The sequence below is a fragment of the Triturus cristatus genome, chromosome 4_2 (genome assembly GCF_964204655.1).
Source record: "Triturus cristatus chromosome 4_2, aTriCri1.1, whole genome shotgun sequence".
Lineage (NCBI taxonomy): Eukaryota > Metazoa > Chordata > Amphibia > Caudata > Salamandridae > Triturus > Triturus cristatus.
Genome location: NC_140586.1, coordinates 829,900,241 through 829,914,631, shown reverse-complemented (window position 1 = coordinate 829,914,631; position 14,391 = coordinate 829,900,241). Strand labels below are relative to the sequence as shown.

The 14,391-nt window shown below is 44.6% G+C and overlaps 1 pseudogene; it reads right to left on the bottom strand.

Annotated features, from left to right (window-relative positions):
• Positions 1 to 4,365: 4,365 nt before the first annotated feature.
• LOC146835131 (U7 small nuclear RNA) lies at positions 4,366 to 4,420 on the bottom strand (annotated as a pseudogene).
• Between the last annotated feature and the right edge of the window lie 9,971 nt (positions 4,421 to 14,391).

Sequence of the window (14,391 nt, the reverse complement as noted above, 5' to 3'; positions counted from 1 at the left end):
TTTTCCACAACATATGTATGTTTCGTTCTGGAATAGGAAGCCAGGTTGCAACAGGGTTCCACTCTCAGCCATCTACCAGCTCAGAGCATCAGCCACCCATTCAGAGACGACCATGACGCGTTTGCTCAGGACTTTGTTCCTTAAAGGTTTTTTTTTCTTTACAGATATTTACATGCAAGGAAATTCAAGGTGTCTCCATTTCGATGAAGTCCAGGTGAGGGTTAGACTACTTCCTGCCACGTGGTCCTCACTTGAGTTTTTGCAACTGGTATTTCGAGCTATAGTGCACTGAGGATCACACTAGGGCCGTCTCATAGGTGAAAGTGGTCTTAAGCTGGACCATGCTTTAAGACACAAGTCCAGCTGACGGTCCTGTTATTTTTCATTACTCTAACACTAGGTTAACACAAATGTTACAAAAACTCAGGGAAACAGAACATGGGCCCAGTAAAATGGCACCAGGGCCATCTTGACACATTCTCACATTTGCATGCCCCCATGCATCCTCACACTCATTGATCCGGGCATTCACAAATCATTTAGGGGCATATTATCAAGGACGGTGTTACAATTATCGCCGCTTTAGCGGCAGAAAACTGCCGCTAAAGCGGCGATAATGGGCTTGATAATATGCCCTATGGAATTCCAATTGAAGCTCAGTTTAGATGTCCTTCACATCTAACATGGGCTTCAATTGGAATTCCATAGAGCATATTATCAAGCCCATTATCGCCGCTTTAGCGGCAGTTTTCTGCCGCTAAAACTGCGATAATTTTATCGCATGGCTTGATAATATGCCTCTTAGCCACACTAACTCATCCTACAATAATTTACAGATCTATCACCTCAACACTTCCTCATCTGCCCATCCTCACACTCATTCTCCATTCATTCAGCCCATCATTCTTTCATCCATTTATTTATTCATACTTCATTCATTCATACAATCAATCACTCACACATTCAGTTATCCTTTCTCACATTCAGTCTTCCATCCTTCCACAAAAGTATGTGTCTATGTATCGGCACTCATGAATTCATCAATCCATACTCACACCTATCAGTCGATATGTACACCCCACTTTCATTCATTTATTTTACACTTCCTAATTCACACTCGTTCATATCAGCCACCCATCTTCACACTCTTATGTATCACTCCTCATACTCACATACAGCCAGAGACACACACACACATCTAAAATGAAAATGTTTATTTCATGCCAGGTTTATAGGCTCAATTGAGGTTTATTATAAGATTACAGGAAATTATGATATACGGGTGAAAGTAAAATAGACTTTTATATTTACTTACTAACTTCTCTGCAATACCCATGAACATCAAAGGAGACATAATTAAAACAGCTATTTCTTAGTGTTTACAGTGTTTTTCGTTTGTGACTCTGATGATGAGGAAAAACATTATGTCAAGATGCTAATGTCTTTCCATATCATGAATGATGGTTTATTAATTCCACATATCCTTCGGAGGATGCCTTTTTAATGTACATAGGTATTTATAATTCAGTAACACTTGAGAATCCTCCTTGCTTCAGACTGGACTATAACAATTCCACTCTTGTGAAGTAGTTGATGCAGTGGTCATTTTACAGATCTGCTAAAATTCACCACGGTATCTTTTGAGATCTACACCTCTCTAGACTTCCCTCCCTATCCCCCACATATCTTTCTGTAGCCATGCACAGAGGTCTAACTCCTCCAAACCTGTGGAGCATTTTTACTAGAAAATGACTCAGTACGGTGCTGCAAGCCATTTTGCTGCGCTGAGCTGCGTCAGTAGGAAAGTGCAGAGATGCATTGTATTTACAGCAATACAACGCATCCTTGTGCTATCCTCTGCCCTTAGTGCAAGGGTGCCTGTGTTGCAGGGATGGTTGTTTTTTTGCTGAAAGGGACACCTTCCAGCACAAAAACAATTATTGATGGCATTTTCCTCCTCCTTTGTGTGTTTTAGAATGCAGCTCACATAGAAAGGGCAACATACAAGGAGAAATAAAGGTATTTCTCCTTGTTGTGCCATTTACGCCTCCCCTAATGCATTCCCAGGTTTATGTAACCTTGTAAACATGGGAACACCCACAGCAACATCAATGAAAAGCAGATTAATGCAAGAAAGGGGCCATATTTACAAGGTCATGGAAAACCCCGCAGGGTGGCTTTGTGTGGGCTTGTAAATGTGGCACAGCATTGTGTTCAACCAGGGCGTCAAAAAAAGTGACACTCAGGTGGCACAGGGGTCCTGTAAAACTGCCTCTATGTTTCTCGTCCCCCAACCAAGGGCTTCCCACAACTGCACTCTTATCCTAGCAGTTACTTCGAACGAGCAGATTTATGGCTCTTCTGCTGAACTTTACATCCAGCTGTAGTCTCTATTCCTCCCATCCCTATATTTATTTGTAGTTATAAATCTTTCAGACCATTTAAGGGCATATTTACAAGCCCTATTGCCACAGGAAAATCACTTTTTATGCTGTTCCTGTGGCAATAGGGGCTTTGCCTTACTTAACGTGGCTAAATGCCCTGGTGCAAGGGTGTCTGCGTTGCAGGAATGATTATTTTTGTGCAGGAAGGGACACCTTCCTGCACAAAAACAATCACGAGAGACGTTTTCCTCTTTCTATGTGTGCTACGGAATGCAGCACACATAGAAAAAGGAGAAACGAGAAGAAATATAGGTGTTTCTCCTTGTTACGCCACCTTTACACCTCCCCTGTGAGGCGTAGGCTTTTGATGTATTTCCAGGTTTATTAAATCTCGTAAGTCTGGGAATGTTTTCAAATTGGGTCAAATTCCATGGGTGAACACCCACCGTAATTCCCATGGCACACCTCCCTATTGCAGGGTGAAGCAACGCAGTGACTTGCGCTGCGTTGCCTCAGTCCATATCTACCAGGCCATAAAAAGTCACTATGGGGCATATTATCAAGCCAGGCGATAAAATTATCGCCGCTTTAGCGGCAGAAAACTGCAGCTAAAACGGCGATAATGGGCTTGATAATATGCTTTATGGAATTCCAATAGAAGCCCACGTTAGATGTCCTTCACATTTAACATGGGCTTCAATTGGAATTCCATAGAGCATATTATCAAGCCCATTAACGGCGTTTTAGCAGCAGTTTTCTGCCGCTAAAGCGGCGGTAATTTTATCGCCGGTCTTGATAATATGCCCCTTAGTTCCCAGTCTGGCCCTGCCTGTTGGACATTTAATTTATCAGCCCCTCCCTAGCGGCATTGTCTACACACACCCACCCCACACACATACAACAAAGGCGTCACCAGTCAGGTGACCCTGTCATTACAAGCTTTGGTAATGCATCGGTTTCGACTGTGTGATGAATAAAATGCTGGGGCAGATTTACAAACCCCTTGCGACACTTTTGCGTCACTTTTAATACGGGAAAAGTGATGCAAAAGTGGCGCAAGGGGCTTGTAAATCTGCCCTGCTGTTTTTATCAATCTTCGCTCAGGACAAGTAACACAGGAGTGGAGAGGATGTGGTGCAGCAGCCAGAGCTGCTGACTTGAGAGCTGGGGTCCCTGCTCGAGTCTTGGCAGAAAAACATCCTGTGATTTTGGGCAAATCACTTTCTCCAGGTGCTATGTATCTGCTGAAAGACAAAAAAGAAAAAAGAGGGAAAACTTTATGAAAAAAGAGTTCCACCCAAGCAGATGTTATGTAAAAGTATTGTGGCCGCGAGAAACTTATAAGAGAAGCAGACAAGGAACACGCATTTCTAAATGCAGGAAAACATGCTACAACCAAAAGAAATGGTGGGAAAGTAAGTGGCACACACAGAAGCCAGGAAAGAGAGAGTGTGGGTTGCCCCTTTTAAGCTTATATTAAAAACAATAGCTTCACAGCTGTGCACGTAAAACATAAAAGGGCCCGGGTGCTCTAACTCGTGGTCAGTTAAGTGCTCATGTCACTAGCTTCACTGTTTCTTCAGCATGTGGGCCCAGGGCCCGCTACTTGACAAAGTGCAAGTCTGTTTTGTTGAACTTTAAGCTCTTTGTAATCATTTATTTATCTCTGGAGAGACAACTTCTCACAAAGCATTCTACTTAGAAGCAAATCTAGAATGGAGCTAACCTGGACTAAAACAAGGTAAAACTGGGCCATTGGCGGCAAACGACGAGCCTCGTAGATCTCGTTTGATTTACAGAATCATCAAGCAAACTCTACGGTTCATTAAAAAAAGTAAGCTGTACCTGTAAAATACAATTAAATAATTCAATATATTGCGCATTTAATATTAACCATAGTTTTAAAAATATTTTAAATTATGACTAAACCTTTAATCTTAAAATTCAAACTTATCTTTATATCTTTCATTAACAACGGGTGGGCGGCTCCTATTTAAGTAGAACCTTCTAGACAAATAGTAAAGAGCTATATACTTAGGAAATGACGTAGCAGTTAATTGCGTAGGGCTAAGTAACACCTGGTTCTATTAGGCCGTGATTTCCATATTCACTTTGATTAACATGGGAAGGAGTCAAACATCTGGTAGCAGTCATAGAAGATAATATTAACAATCTGACACAGAAAAACAAAGAAAAGAAGTTGTTGTCATTGCACAGAAAATATGCAAATATTTGTACTGCGGCCAGCCCAAACACCTCACTGGCTAGAATGGCTCGCCATTGCTTTCGATGTCACTGGAATGAGAGGCGTGGCGTCAATGCTGGATCGGGTTAAAAGACGAATAACCGGGCAGATATTTAGCTAACAAGCGGCCATGACAGATTGGGGTAAAATGTTCGAAGCGCTCTTTTTTAGGTCTCGGCTCGAAGGCTGCGCTTGCGCAGTCTCGATCCGAGATTTAATGACTTGAAGATGAGGGGCTTGAACCCGCCCCTCTTCTCCCCTGTTCTCCATTGGCTGGCCTCTTGAATGCTGGCCAGCCATTGGAGAAGAGGTCCCGTCACTCCGATCAGGCCCTGTCCTTTTCGGATCGGGGGGCGTGTTTTTTGCAGAAAGTCTAATTATCTCCTCCAGCCACTGGCAAGAGGAGATAACAGCAAAACACGCCCCCGAATGCGAAAAGGATTCTCCGAGGCATTTCTGCTCTGCCTCGGAGAAAGGCGGTGGTGTCTTCCGGTGCCCTCGGCTTGTTATCCATTCATATTGTCATCAGCCCCTCATGGAGTCCTCCTCTCTCTCTCAATCCTAAAGAGTTAGCCCCCCAACAGCCCATACACACGTTAATAAAAGTTGTTAACCTTTAAAGAAGGCTGGTACTCACCCATTGCCCGGCTTCTATGTCTGTATTTCACCCATCACTTTCTCCTTCACTCTTCAGGGTTTCCCTCCACTGACTGTCTTCCTTCTCCGTTTCTGTTTTCACCACTCTGCCATCCATTTCCTCTCCTCCCTGACACTTTCATGCTCCATCACGCTATAGTTTTCTCATCTTTCTACCTCCGTTTTCCTTTTTGCATCTCCCTTTCCACCCTATTTACTTCCATTTAACATTATCGCTCCTTTCTCCTGTTTTTCTGTCACTGTATATAACCTCCGCACTTTCACCCTCACGCCTTTTCCGTTCTCTGTGTCCCCCCTGCCGTGAGAGGTGTTTTTACATATTCCTGCGCATTCCTGCCTTTTAATGGGCCGCGGGGAACACGGAATCGTCGACCGTGTACAGAATGGGATAAATATGTGCAGGGAGATCCCAGAGTCAGGGCTGCCTGTAGCGAGGGTGAAACAGGCCCCGAGGGCACCAGTGCTGGACAGGGCCGGGCTGGGAACCCAAACCGGCCCTGGCAAAGTTCTCGGCCAGCCCCGGAGGGAGGGAGGGGGGGGGATGATTGGGGTGCGGCCGAACTCTGTAGTATCGCTGCCAAGAGGCCCCGTCTCTTGAGAGGCACTTTCACTCTGTCTTTGCTACAGCCAGCAGCACTTTGCATGCTGCGGTGCTCATAACTGTTTTCTTTAAAAAAAAACAAATAAAAAATAAAAAAAACACGCGCACACATTTCCCACAATGCAATGTTCAGTTGGCTAAAAAGTCTAGATTGGACGAAACATGACATGGGGGATGGGCTTAGTAGCCGTGGGACATGTGAAATCTCAGCAGAGAGGCCAAGATTCTGAATGGGAGTAGAGTGACCAATTCTCTGGCCTGCCCAGGAAGAGCGTGTGCGTGCTGGCAGGCTGCTGGGGCTGAGTGTAACACTTCTCAGGAGAAAGTCCATACCCGAGTCCCTCAATCATACTTTTCAGCTGAGAGTATAGTGCATATGTGACACTGACTACAAGTCACAAATTGCAATTATTGCAGGGCAGACTCAGCCTTTCATCCGTCAAAGTGGGTAACATAGGTAACGCTGGGGTAATAACACTTCGGTTTAAAGATGTGAGTATATAAACGGCCGGTGTGACCACAGGTTGCAGCTGTCCCCTCACAGCTTCACTAGGCCTCTGCTTCTATATAGGCCACATGCAGCCCCTTCCCCCCCCCCCCACACACACACACACACTGGGAGCTCACCTGCCTTAGCGCCCCTGACACCTTTTAATAAAGTGAAGGTAGAATGTGGCTTCCCGTGATGCTCTACGGCTCCGGGAGGATTTCTTTGCAGGCGCTCAGTGTAGCGCGAGGTGCAAGGACTCACTGAACGCCTCAAGTTTGTTTCCAAATGGAATCGCTAGCACGTGAGCTTTCGGCACATTGGAGGCGGGAATCCGCTCAGTTTGATATAGTTTTATTCGAGAGTGACTTCAGATTAAGTTAAAACGCCGTGACATGAAGGCCAGCCCAACCCCTCAACAACAAACAAAACAAGCATTTACAATGCAATAGGTCTCGTATTTGTGAGAGTTTAGGCTATTGGCATTGTAAGTGGCAATGCCTATTGTTTATCTGTTTTGCTAATTAAAACATAAAGAAAAGGCATTGTCATTTACAATACCAATAGCTCAAACTCTTGTAAAAGCAAGACCTATTCAAAGAACAGCTATCACTGTCCTGGGCTGCTTGGAAAGTTAAAGTGCGCATGGCGCTCTGCAGGCGGGCAACAAGAGCCAAATTTAGGGGGGGGCTGAAAAAGATTTCGGGGGGGGGGGGCTAAGTCTTCCAGCCATAGGCAGAGTGGCTGTAAGAAGGGGTGAAAACACAACAAAAGCATCATTAACGAGTAAATGGTCTTTTAAAGACCTGTGAAGTACTCGGGTCCGGCTGCAATTAGAAGGACACCAGCCCGCGAGGCTGTCTCAGCCGGGCTGACACACATGACGGGGGGCGCTGAAGCCCGGTGAGCCCAATGGGTGTTGCGCGCCTGGCGCTCTGAATGGTTCAGGAAAGCATGTCGTGTTTGCAGTAGGAGAAACTCATTTTATTGGCATTGCTCATGACATTATTTTTGTTTATGTTTTTGTTTTTAAAACATGTAGAGAAACGGCATTGTTGTTTACAATGTCAATAGCTTAATCAGTGTGTGTGTGTAGGTGGCTCTGTGTGTGGGTGCAAATGCAATAGGTCTCGCATTTGAGAGTGATTAAGCTATTAACATTGTAAATAACAATGCCATTTCTTTAAATGTTTTAAAAACAAAAACATAAACAAAAATAATGTCATGAGCAATGCCAATAGCTCTAACTTTACCAGTGCCGAGACCATTGCATTGTAAATGCTTGTTCCGTCCTACTACTAGCTAGCTACTCTCGTCAGTCTGTCCAATTTAATTTTGTTTTTACCAGGCGGGTTCAGGTTCAGGACAGCTATAAGGTGGCATTCAGCACATGGCCCTACCATGAAGTCCTAACCGTACTTTATCCTTGATTATTTCCACATCAATTACTATTAAAAGAACAGATGCAATTTCTTCGTATCCTAAATTAAGGTTTACTTTACAGCCTCTATAGTTTGCGCCAGGCCCTGATGAGCCCCACTGACTCATGCTTAGATCGTTGAAAACATCAGCATTGTCGCAACACCAGGTCTGCTTCACAATATTTTACAAAACTCCATATAATTGAGTTGAATTGTGTCTTTTTGTAATTTATGTAAAATTGAATTGAAAAGGCAGCATATATCTATCTATCTATCTATCTATCTATCTATCTATCTATCTATCTATCTATCTATCTATCTATCTATCTATCTATCTATCTATCTATCTATCTATCTATCTATCTATCTATCTATCTATCTATCTATCTATCTATCTATCTATCTATCTATCTATCTATCTATCTATCTATCTTATCTACTGGCGGTCGCCAGTAGATAGTTATAGTTAGGACCGTGTTTCCATAGACATACACATGTTATAGTTAGCTGGACATTTCCCTCGTAAAAAACCAATGAAATTCCCCCGTTATAGTTAGTGCAGGCAACTATAACTCACGCGACCGCAATCCTCTGCTGATGACGTCAGGTATTACATCACTGATTACATATGTGTCTTTCTGAAAAATAAATATTTGTAATATATGTATAGCTAAAGATTAATGGAAGAAGACATGGGTAAATAGGTGTCTAAATACAGTGATGTAATATCTGACGTCATCAGCAGATTGCGGTCGCGTGAGTTATAGTTGCCTGCACTAACTATAACGGGGGAATTTCATTGGTTTTTTACGAGGGAAATGTCCAGCTAACTATAACATGTGCGAAACCTATGGCTACCTCTCTGCCAAATTTCACGTAATTCTGTTCAGCCGTTCGGGCTGTAGCTGCGACTAAAGGTCCTATGGAAAACTGCATGGGGAAAACGCGTTTTGGGACCCCCCCTTTTTCTCGGCCCTCGCTTGACAAATCACCCCGAGACTTTCAGGGTAGGAGCTGAGCGGAGCGCCCCATTAGTTTTGAAAATTTCGCGAAGATTCGTCAACCGGCGCCAAAGTTATTCAAAATAGAATTTTGAGATTTCCTATGGAAACACGGTCCTAACTATAACTATCTACTGGCGACCGCCAGTAGATAATATATATATATATATATATATATATATATATATATACACATACAAGCAACTGTGGAGGAGATTTACAAAAACTTTACACAGTGTTTGCATCACAAAAGTAATAGCAATGCAAATCGGCACAAAATCTTTTTTTTTTCAATTGTGGGGAAGATGCGCCACCGGTGCGTCACTTTTTGTGATGCACCAGCAGCGCATTTTGCTGCCCCATATCTACAAGGGCAGGAAAAGTCAGCCTGCTTTCCATTTCCTGTCCTTGTAAATATGGCCCCTTTAAACGCAGTACTTTGCGTGAAAGGGGCATTCCAGATTTACAAGAAATCGGAAATCTGGAAATGCGTCCGAATGGTACACCTCCTCAGGGGAGGCGTAGGGAGGCGCAACGAGGAGAAATGTATTAATTTCTCCTTGTTTTTTTCCTCTTTCTTTGCGTGCTGCATTCTGCAGCACATATTGAAAGAGGAAATCACCTCTGTGGATTGTTTATGTACAGGAAGGCGTCCCTTCCTGCACATAAAACAATCATTTAAACAATGACGTTTTGCAAGTTCTTTGTGTGCTAATGCAGCACACATAGAAGATGCATAACACCTTTTCTGATTGTTTATGTGCAGGAAGGGAGACCTTCCTGCACATAAACAATCATCCCTGTGACGCAGGCATCATTGAACCATGGTGCAAGGGTGCCTGCGTCTGTGCATGGCAGCAGCTTGGGTGTCAGCGCAGGGGGAAGCACAGAGATGTGACATACTGTTATAAATATGTTGCATCCCTGTGCTTCCTAACTAACCCATCGTGGCACAGCAAAAATACTTGCTACACTGCGCTGCGTTAGTTTATTGTAAATCTGCCCCTGTCTTTCCAGCACTAAAACATGTTGTAAATAACATGAAAGTAACGCATTACTTAGTGCCAAAAGGGCGTGCCATAGGTGGAGCATAGTCATTCCCATGAAATCACCCACGGCTTCTGATGCTAAACCCTATTTACTAAATAAAGTAGACGGGGTTTAGGAACAGAAAACGACACCCTTTCAAAGTAGGCACAACGAGGGAGGAATGCTTTCATTTCTCCTCCCTTTTCTGAATTTGTATGCTTGCTGCACTTTACAGCACACATACAAAGAGGGAAAAGTTAAAGTCAGTCAATGCACCATGGCACAAAGGTGTCTCCATGGTGCACGGAAACAGATTTCTGTGCTGGCTCTAGGGAAGAAGGTATGAGAATGCCAGATTTCTGTAAATATGGCGCTCCCCTCTTATCTTTTCACGCAGCACTGGATATGCTCTCACAGGGGCTGTAGCACCAGGCTCAGATGTGCTTCAACAGGGGCTGCAGCACCCGGCGGCATTTGCAACATTGTTCATTTTTCGCCCAAGACTGAAAATTAAGTCATTAAGTGGGCGGTGCGAGCCGGCCGGAGTTATATTTGAAAGTTTAATTTTTTAAGCCGCCACTGCTCGCACCGCCTCCTGTGCCTCTCACCATGATGCTCTGTTGTGACTAACCGGACCAGGCTGCTTGGAGGCTCCAGTCCTCGTCACAGCCTTGGGTCTCTGAGTCAATTCAATTTCAATCTTTATTCGATCAGGTTAAAATGATAATAAAAGCACAGATAAATACATAATCATAAAATGTTAAAAACAGCAAATAATTCATCATAGATTCTAGAATAAAGACCCTATTACAATAAAATCATTTCATATACTAAAAACTATACAGTGAAGTTATCGCCTGACAAGCTCAAGGCTCTTGGCGCCACCCCCCCCCCCCCCCCTTTCCTCTTTCTCATGCAGGCCCATAAGAATGTAGCTACCGAATAACAAACCAGGGGGTCAGGTAGCAGTTTAAAAAAATATAGTCATTGGTTAAAATTCCCTTGCTTTAGAATTGGTTTAAAGTAGTCATTCCTTTCTTTCTCATAGAGCCTGCAAAATAAAACCAAGTGCAATTCAGTTTGTGGTGAGAGGTTATCACATCGACACACACTTAAATCCGAGTTGTTATATGCTTTTTCAGGATAACCTAACATCAAAGGGATAATGTTCATGCGGAACCTCAATAATATAAATCTATGTTGCGGCCTGGTGACATTTACTAAATAGGAATACCCCCCCTCCATTAGTGGAGGGTTTTGGCGGTATATACAAACCGCGGATTTCTCTCTATGATATTCCTTTCGCTTATACTCAGACATCAGTGAGAACATGTTAGAAACCTTTTGTTGGGAATCTTTTCTACAAGCCAGTGGGTCCGTAAACAGTTCAGGGAGGCCAATCTCCTTTAGTGCTGACTCCACATAGCTGAGCCACCTAGACATCTTCCACTTGTCCATGCTTAAGCAACTCTTTATTATTGTTTGTGTAAGTGTCACTCCGTCTCTCCGCAAATTGAATTCCATAGAAGGATTAGGGCTAGATGTATTGAGTATAAGATGTAGGGCATTCCTAATTCCAAATGTGAAATACAATTTGAGGAGGAGAGAGGGAGGCCCACTATGGATTTTAAAGAGTTATTTTCGGTGGTTTGCAGTGATGTTGGCGCTACCACACCCCACACACCAGCCCCGTAAGTTGCTTCTGCCTTTACTTTAGCCTGGTAGATGTTTTTTATTGGTAGTAAAGGTCTTGTGCCCAGTTTTTGGGTAAAAGATTTAACAGCTGCGGTACCTCTCTCCATTACCAGCTTCCTTCCTTCCACCAACTCTGACCATGATAGGTCTTTATCAAAGAGAACCCCCAAATAGGGAAAGGAGTCCACCACCTCTATTCTTTCAGTATCGGCATGCAGATACGGCGTTTTGTCTCTTTTTTTTGGCCCCAGATATTATTAGAAAGGACTTGGTTTGATTTACTTTCAATTGTAATGAATCCATGAAGGAGACATACGCAGTTATCAGGCGTTGTAGTCCAAGCCGTGTTCTGGCGATTAACACCGCGTCGTCTGCGTAAGCCAGTATTGGTAGCGGTTGGGAATCAAAGACAGGGACGTCCCGAGTGGCCACGTTAAGTGCTTCCTCAACTCCATTTGTATATATGGAGAAGAGGAATGGGGCAAGGAAGCAGCCCTGCCTTACTCCCGCGGCAATTTTCAATGGGCTCGTACAGTCTCCATTCTTTGTATTGCGGACTGATGCCGTGGCTTTTAGATACAGTTGTCTATTGAAGTTTAATATGGCTTGGTCAACCCCCATCATCTCCATTATATTCCATAGCTTTGCATGGACCACACAGTCGAATGCGTCCGTCAGGTCCACAAATGCCATGTAGTAGTCGAACGCGGCCGTCAGGTCCATGAATGCCTTGTAGACCGATGTCCACCTGCCGGAGGAGCAACTGCAGCTGCTATCTTGCTGCAAAAGCAAATTAAACTGGCGGTTTCGCGGACACACACGCACAGCGCTGGTGAAATACAAAGGGCCAGCAACCACCAGTAGTGGCTGGTTTTAGTGGGCGCAAGGGGCGTTGCCCTACTAGCATCCGGGAGAAGAGAGAGAATGCAAACCATGTGGAGCAACTTGTACAATGCTGGGGCTTGGGCCACTGCCCATTTCCTTGCATATGTATATTTTAATTGTATTAGAACATGGTTAGAGAAGACTGGCATAATGATGTCTTTGCCATGTGGGCACCCCCTGACAAATTCTGGTGGCCAGTCTCGTTCTGCTAGAAGTATATCATAACCCCTTGAAAGATGCTCCCAAAAGAGTGCTTTCACTTTTCTTGGTATATCTCCCTCCATCCGGAGTGTTATTTCATATAACCTATGAGGAGAACTAACCCTGGTGTCTGCAGTTGAATGAACTTGAATGTCCTCATTCATGTCCACTGTTTCCAGAAGCCCCTTCAGGTTCTGGCGAGCTACTGTAACTTCTGCTGCACTGTCCAACATTGTCTGAGCCCATTCTCCGTTCTTTGATTGATTGATTGATTGATTGATGTGAAACTTTTATAGCGCGGCTATCGCCCTACGGGCATCTTGGCGCTTTAGACTGAAGGACATCATCAAATGGTGACAGAAGGAGAGTCAGAGAGAGAAACCTACTAAAGTTAAACTGTAGGATATAGCCAGGTCTTAAGTCCCTTGCGAAATTCAAGTAGAGAGTTACACTGTCGCAGGTTCGCGGGGAGCTTGTTCCACAGGCCGGATGCTACTATACTGAAAGATCTTCCGCCTACCCTAGGACGCTTGAATCTCGGGATCGCCAAGAGACCAGCTGAAGAGGAGCGGAGCTGCCTAGTTGGTAGATAGCGAGCAAACCTGTCACGAAGAGGGACTGGGCCAAGCCCATGTATTGCTCTAAAAGTTATGCACAAAGACTTAAAGACAACCCTTTCCCTCACAGGCAGCCAGTGTAAGTCCTTTAGTGCTGTGGCCGACGAAGAACGACGACACCTATCAAGCACTAGCTTAGCTGCGGCTGACTGAATCCTCAGCAAACCTTGGAGGATATACTGCGGAGCGCCCAGATAGAGGGAGTTGCAGTAATCAAGTCTGCTCAAAACCGTGCTGCGGACCACCGTAGCTCGCGACTCCCTGGGGAGCAGAGGAAGAATGCTCCGAAGTACCCGCAGCAAGGCAAAGCAGACGTTGGCAGTCTTACTAGCCTGGGATACCATCTGAAGATCGTCGTCGAAGATCACCCCAAGGTTGCGAACCTTCTTGACTGGTGTGAGAGGTCCTTCCTCCGGTGTAAGACAAAAATCAGGAGGGAGGTGTTTGGGGATCCTGAATGGCGAACAGAAGACCACCTCAGTTTTGCCGCTATTAAACTGAAGAGAATTCCTTCTGAGCCAATTCGCGGTCTGGTTCATGCACTGATGGAAGCAGTCCATGGATATTGCATCGGCCCCTTCCAAAGAGAAGGCCAGTTGCGTATCGTCAGCGTAGTTCACCACGCTGACTCCGAAAGATTTAATTAACGGGAACAGGGGCCGCAGGTAGATGTTAAAAAGAATGGGACTAATAGCGGACCCCTGCGGCACCCCGTACGCAACTGGAGACCTGCTGGAGGAGAACGGTGGTAGGGTAACAACCTGCTGTCTGTCTTCTAGATAGGAATGAAACCATTGTAGTGCTCTACCCTTTACGCCTAGCTGTCTCAGCCTCTCTAACAGGACTGGATGGCTCACCGTATCGAATGCTGCCGACATATCAAGAAGGACCAAAATCATGGCGTTCCCGTTGTCGGCACGCATTCGGAGGTGGTCCAGCATGGTGGTTAGCGCTGTTTCAGTTCCGTGGCCAGGGCGGAAACCGAACTGATCCTTATCTAGCAAGGAATTCTCCTCCAAAAATTGAGACAAAGTCTTACTTACAGACTTTTCCAGTACTTTCACCGGATAAGGCAGGAGAGAAATGGGCCTGAAGTTAGCTGGCACCAGAGGGTCCAGGTTTGGCTTTTTTATCAGTGGGGTTACTACTGCAAGCTTCCAGCAGACAG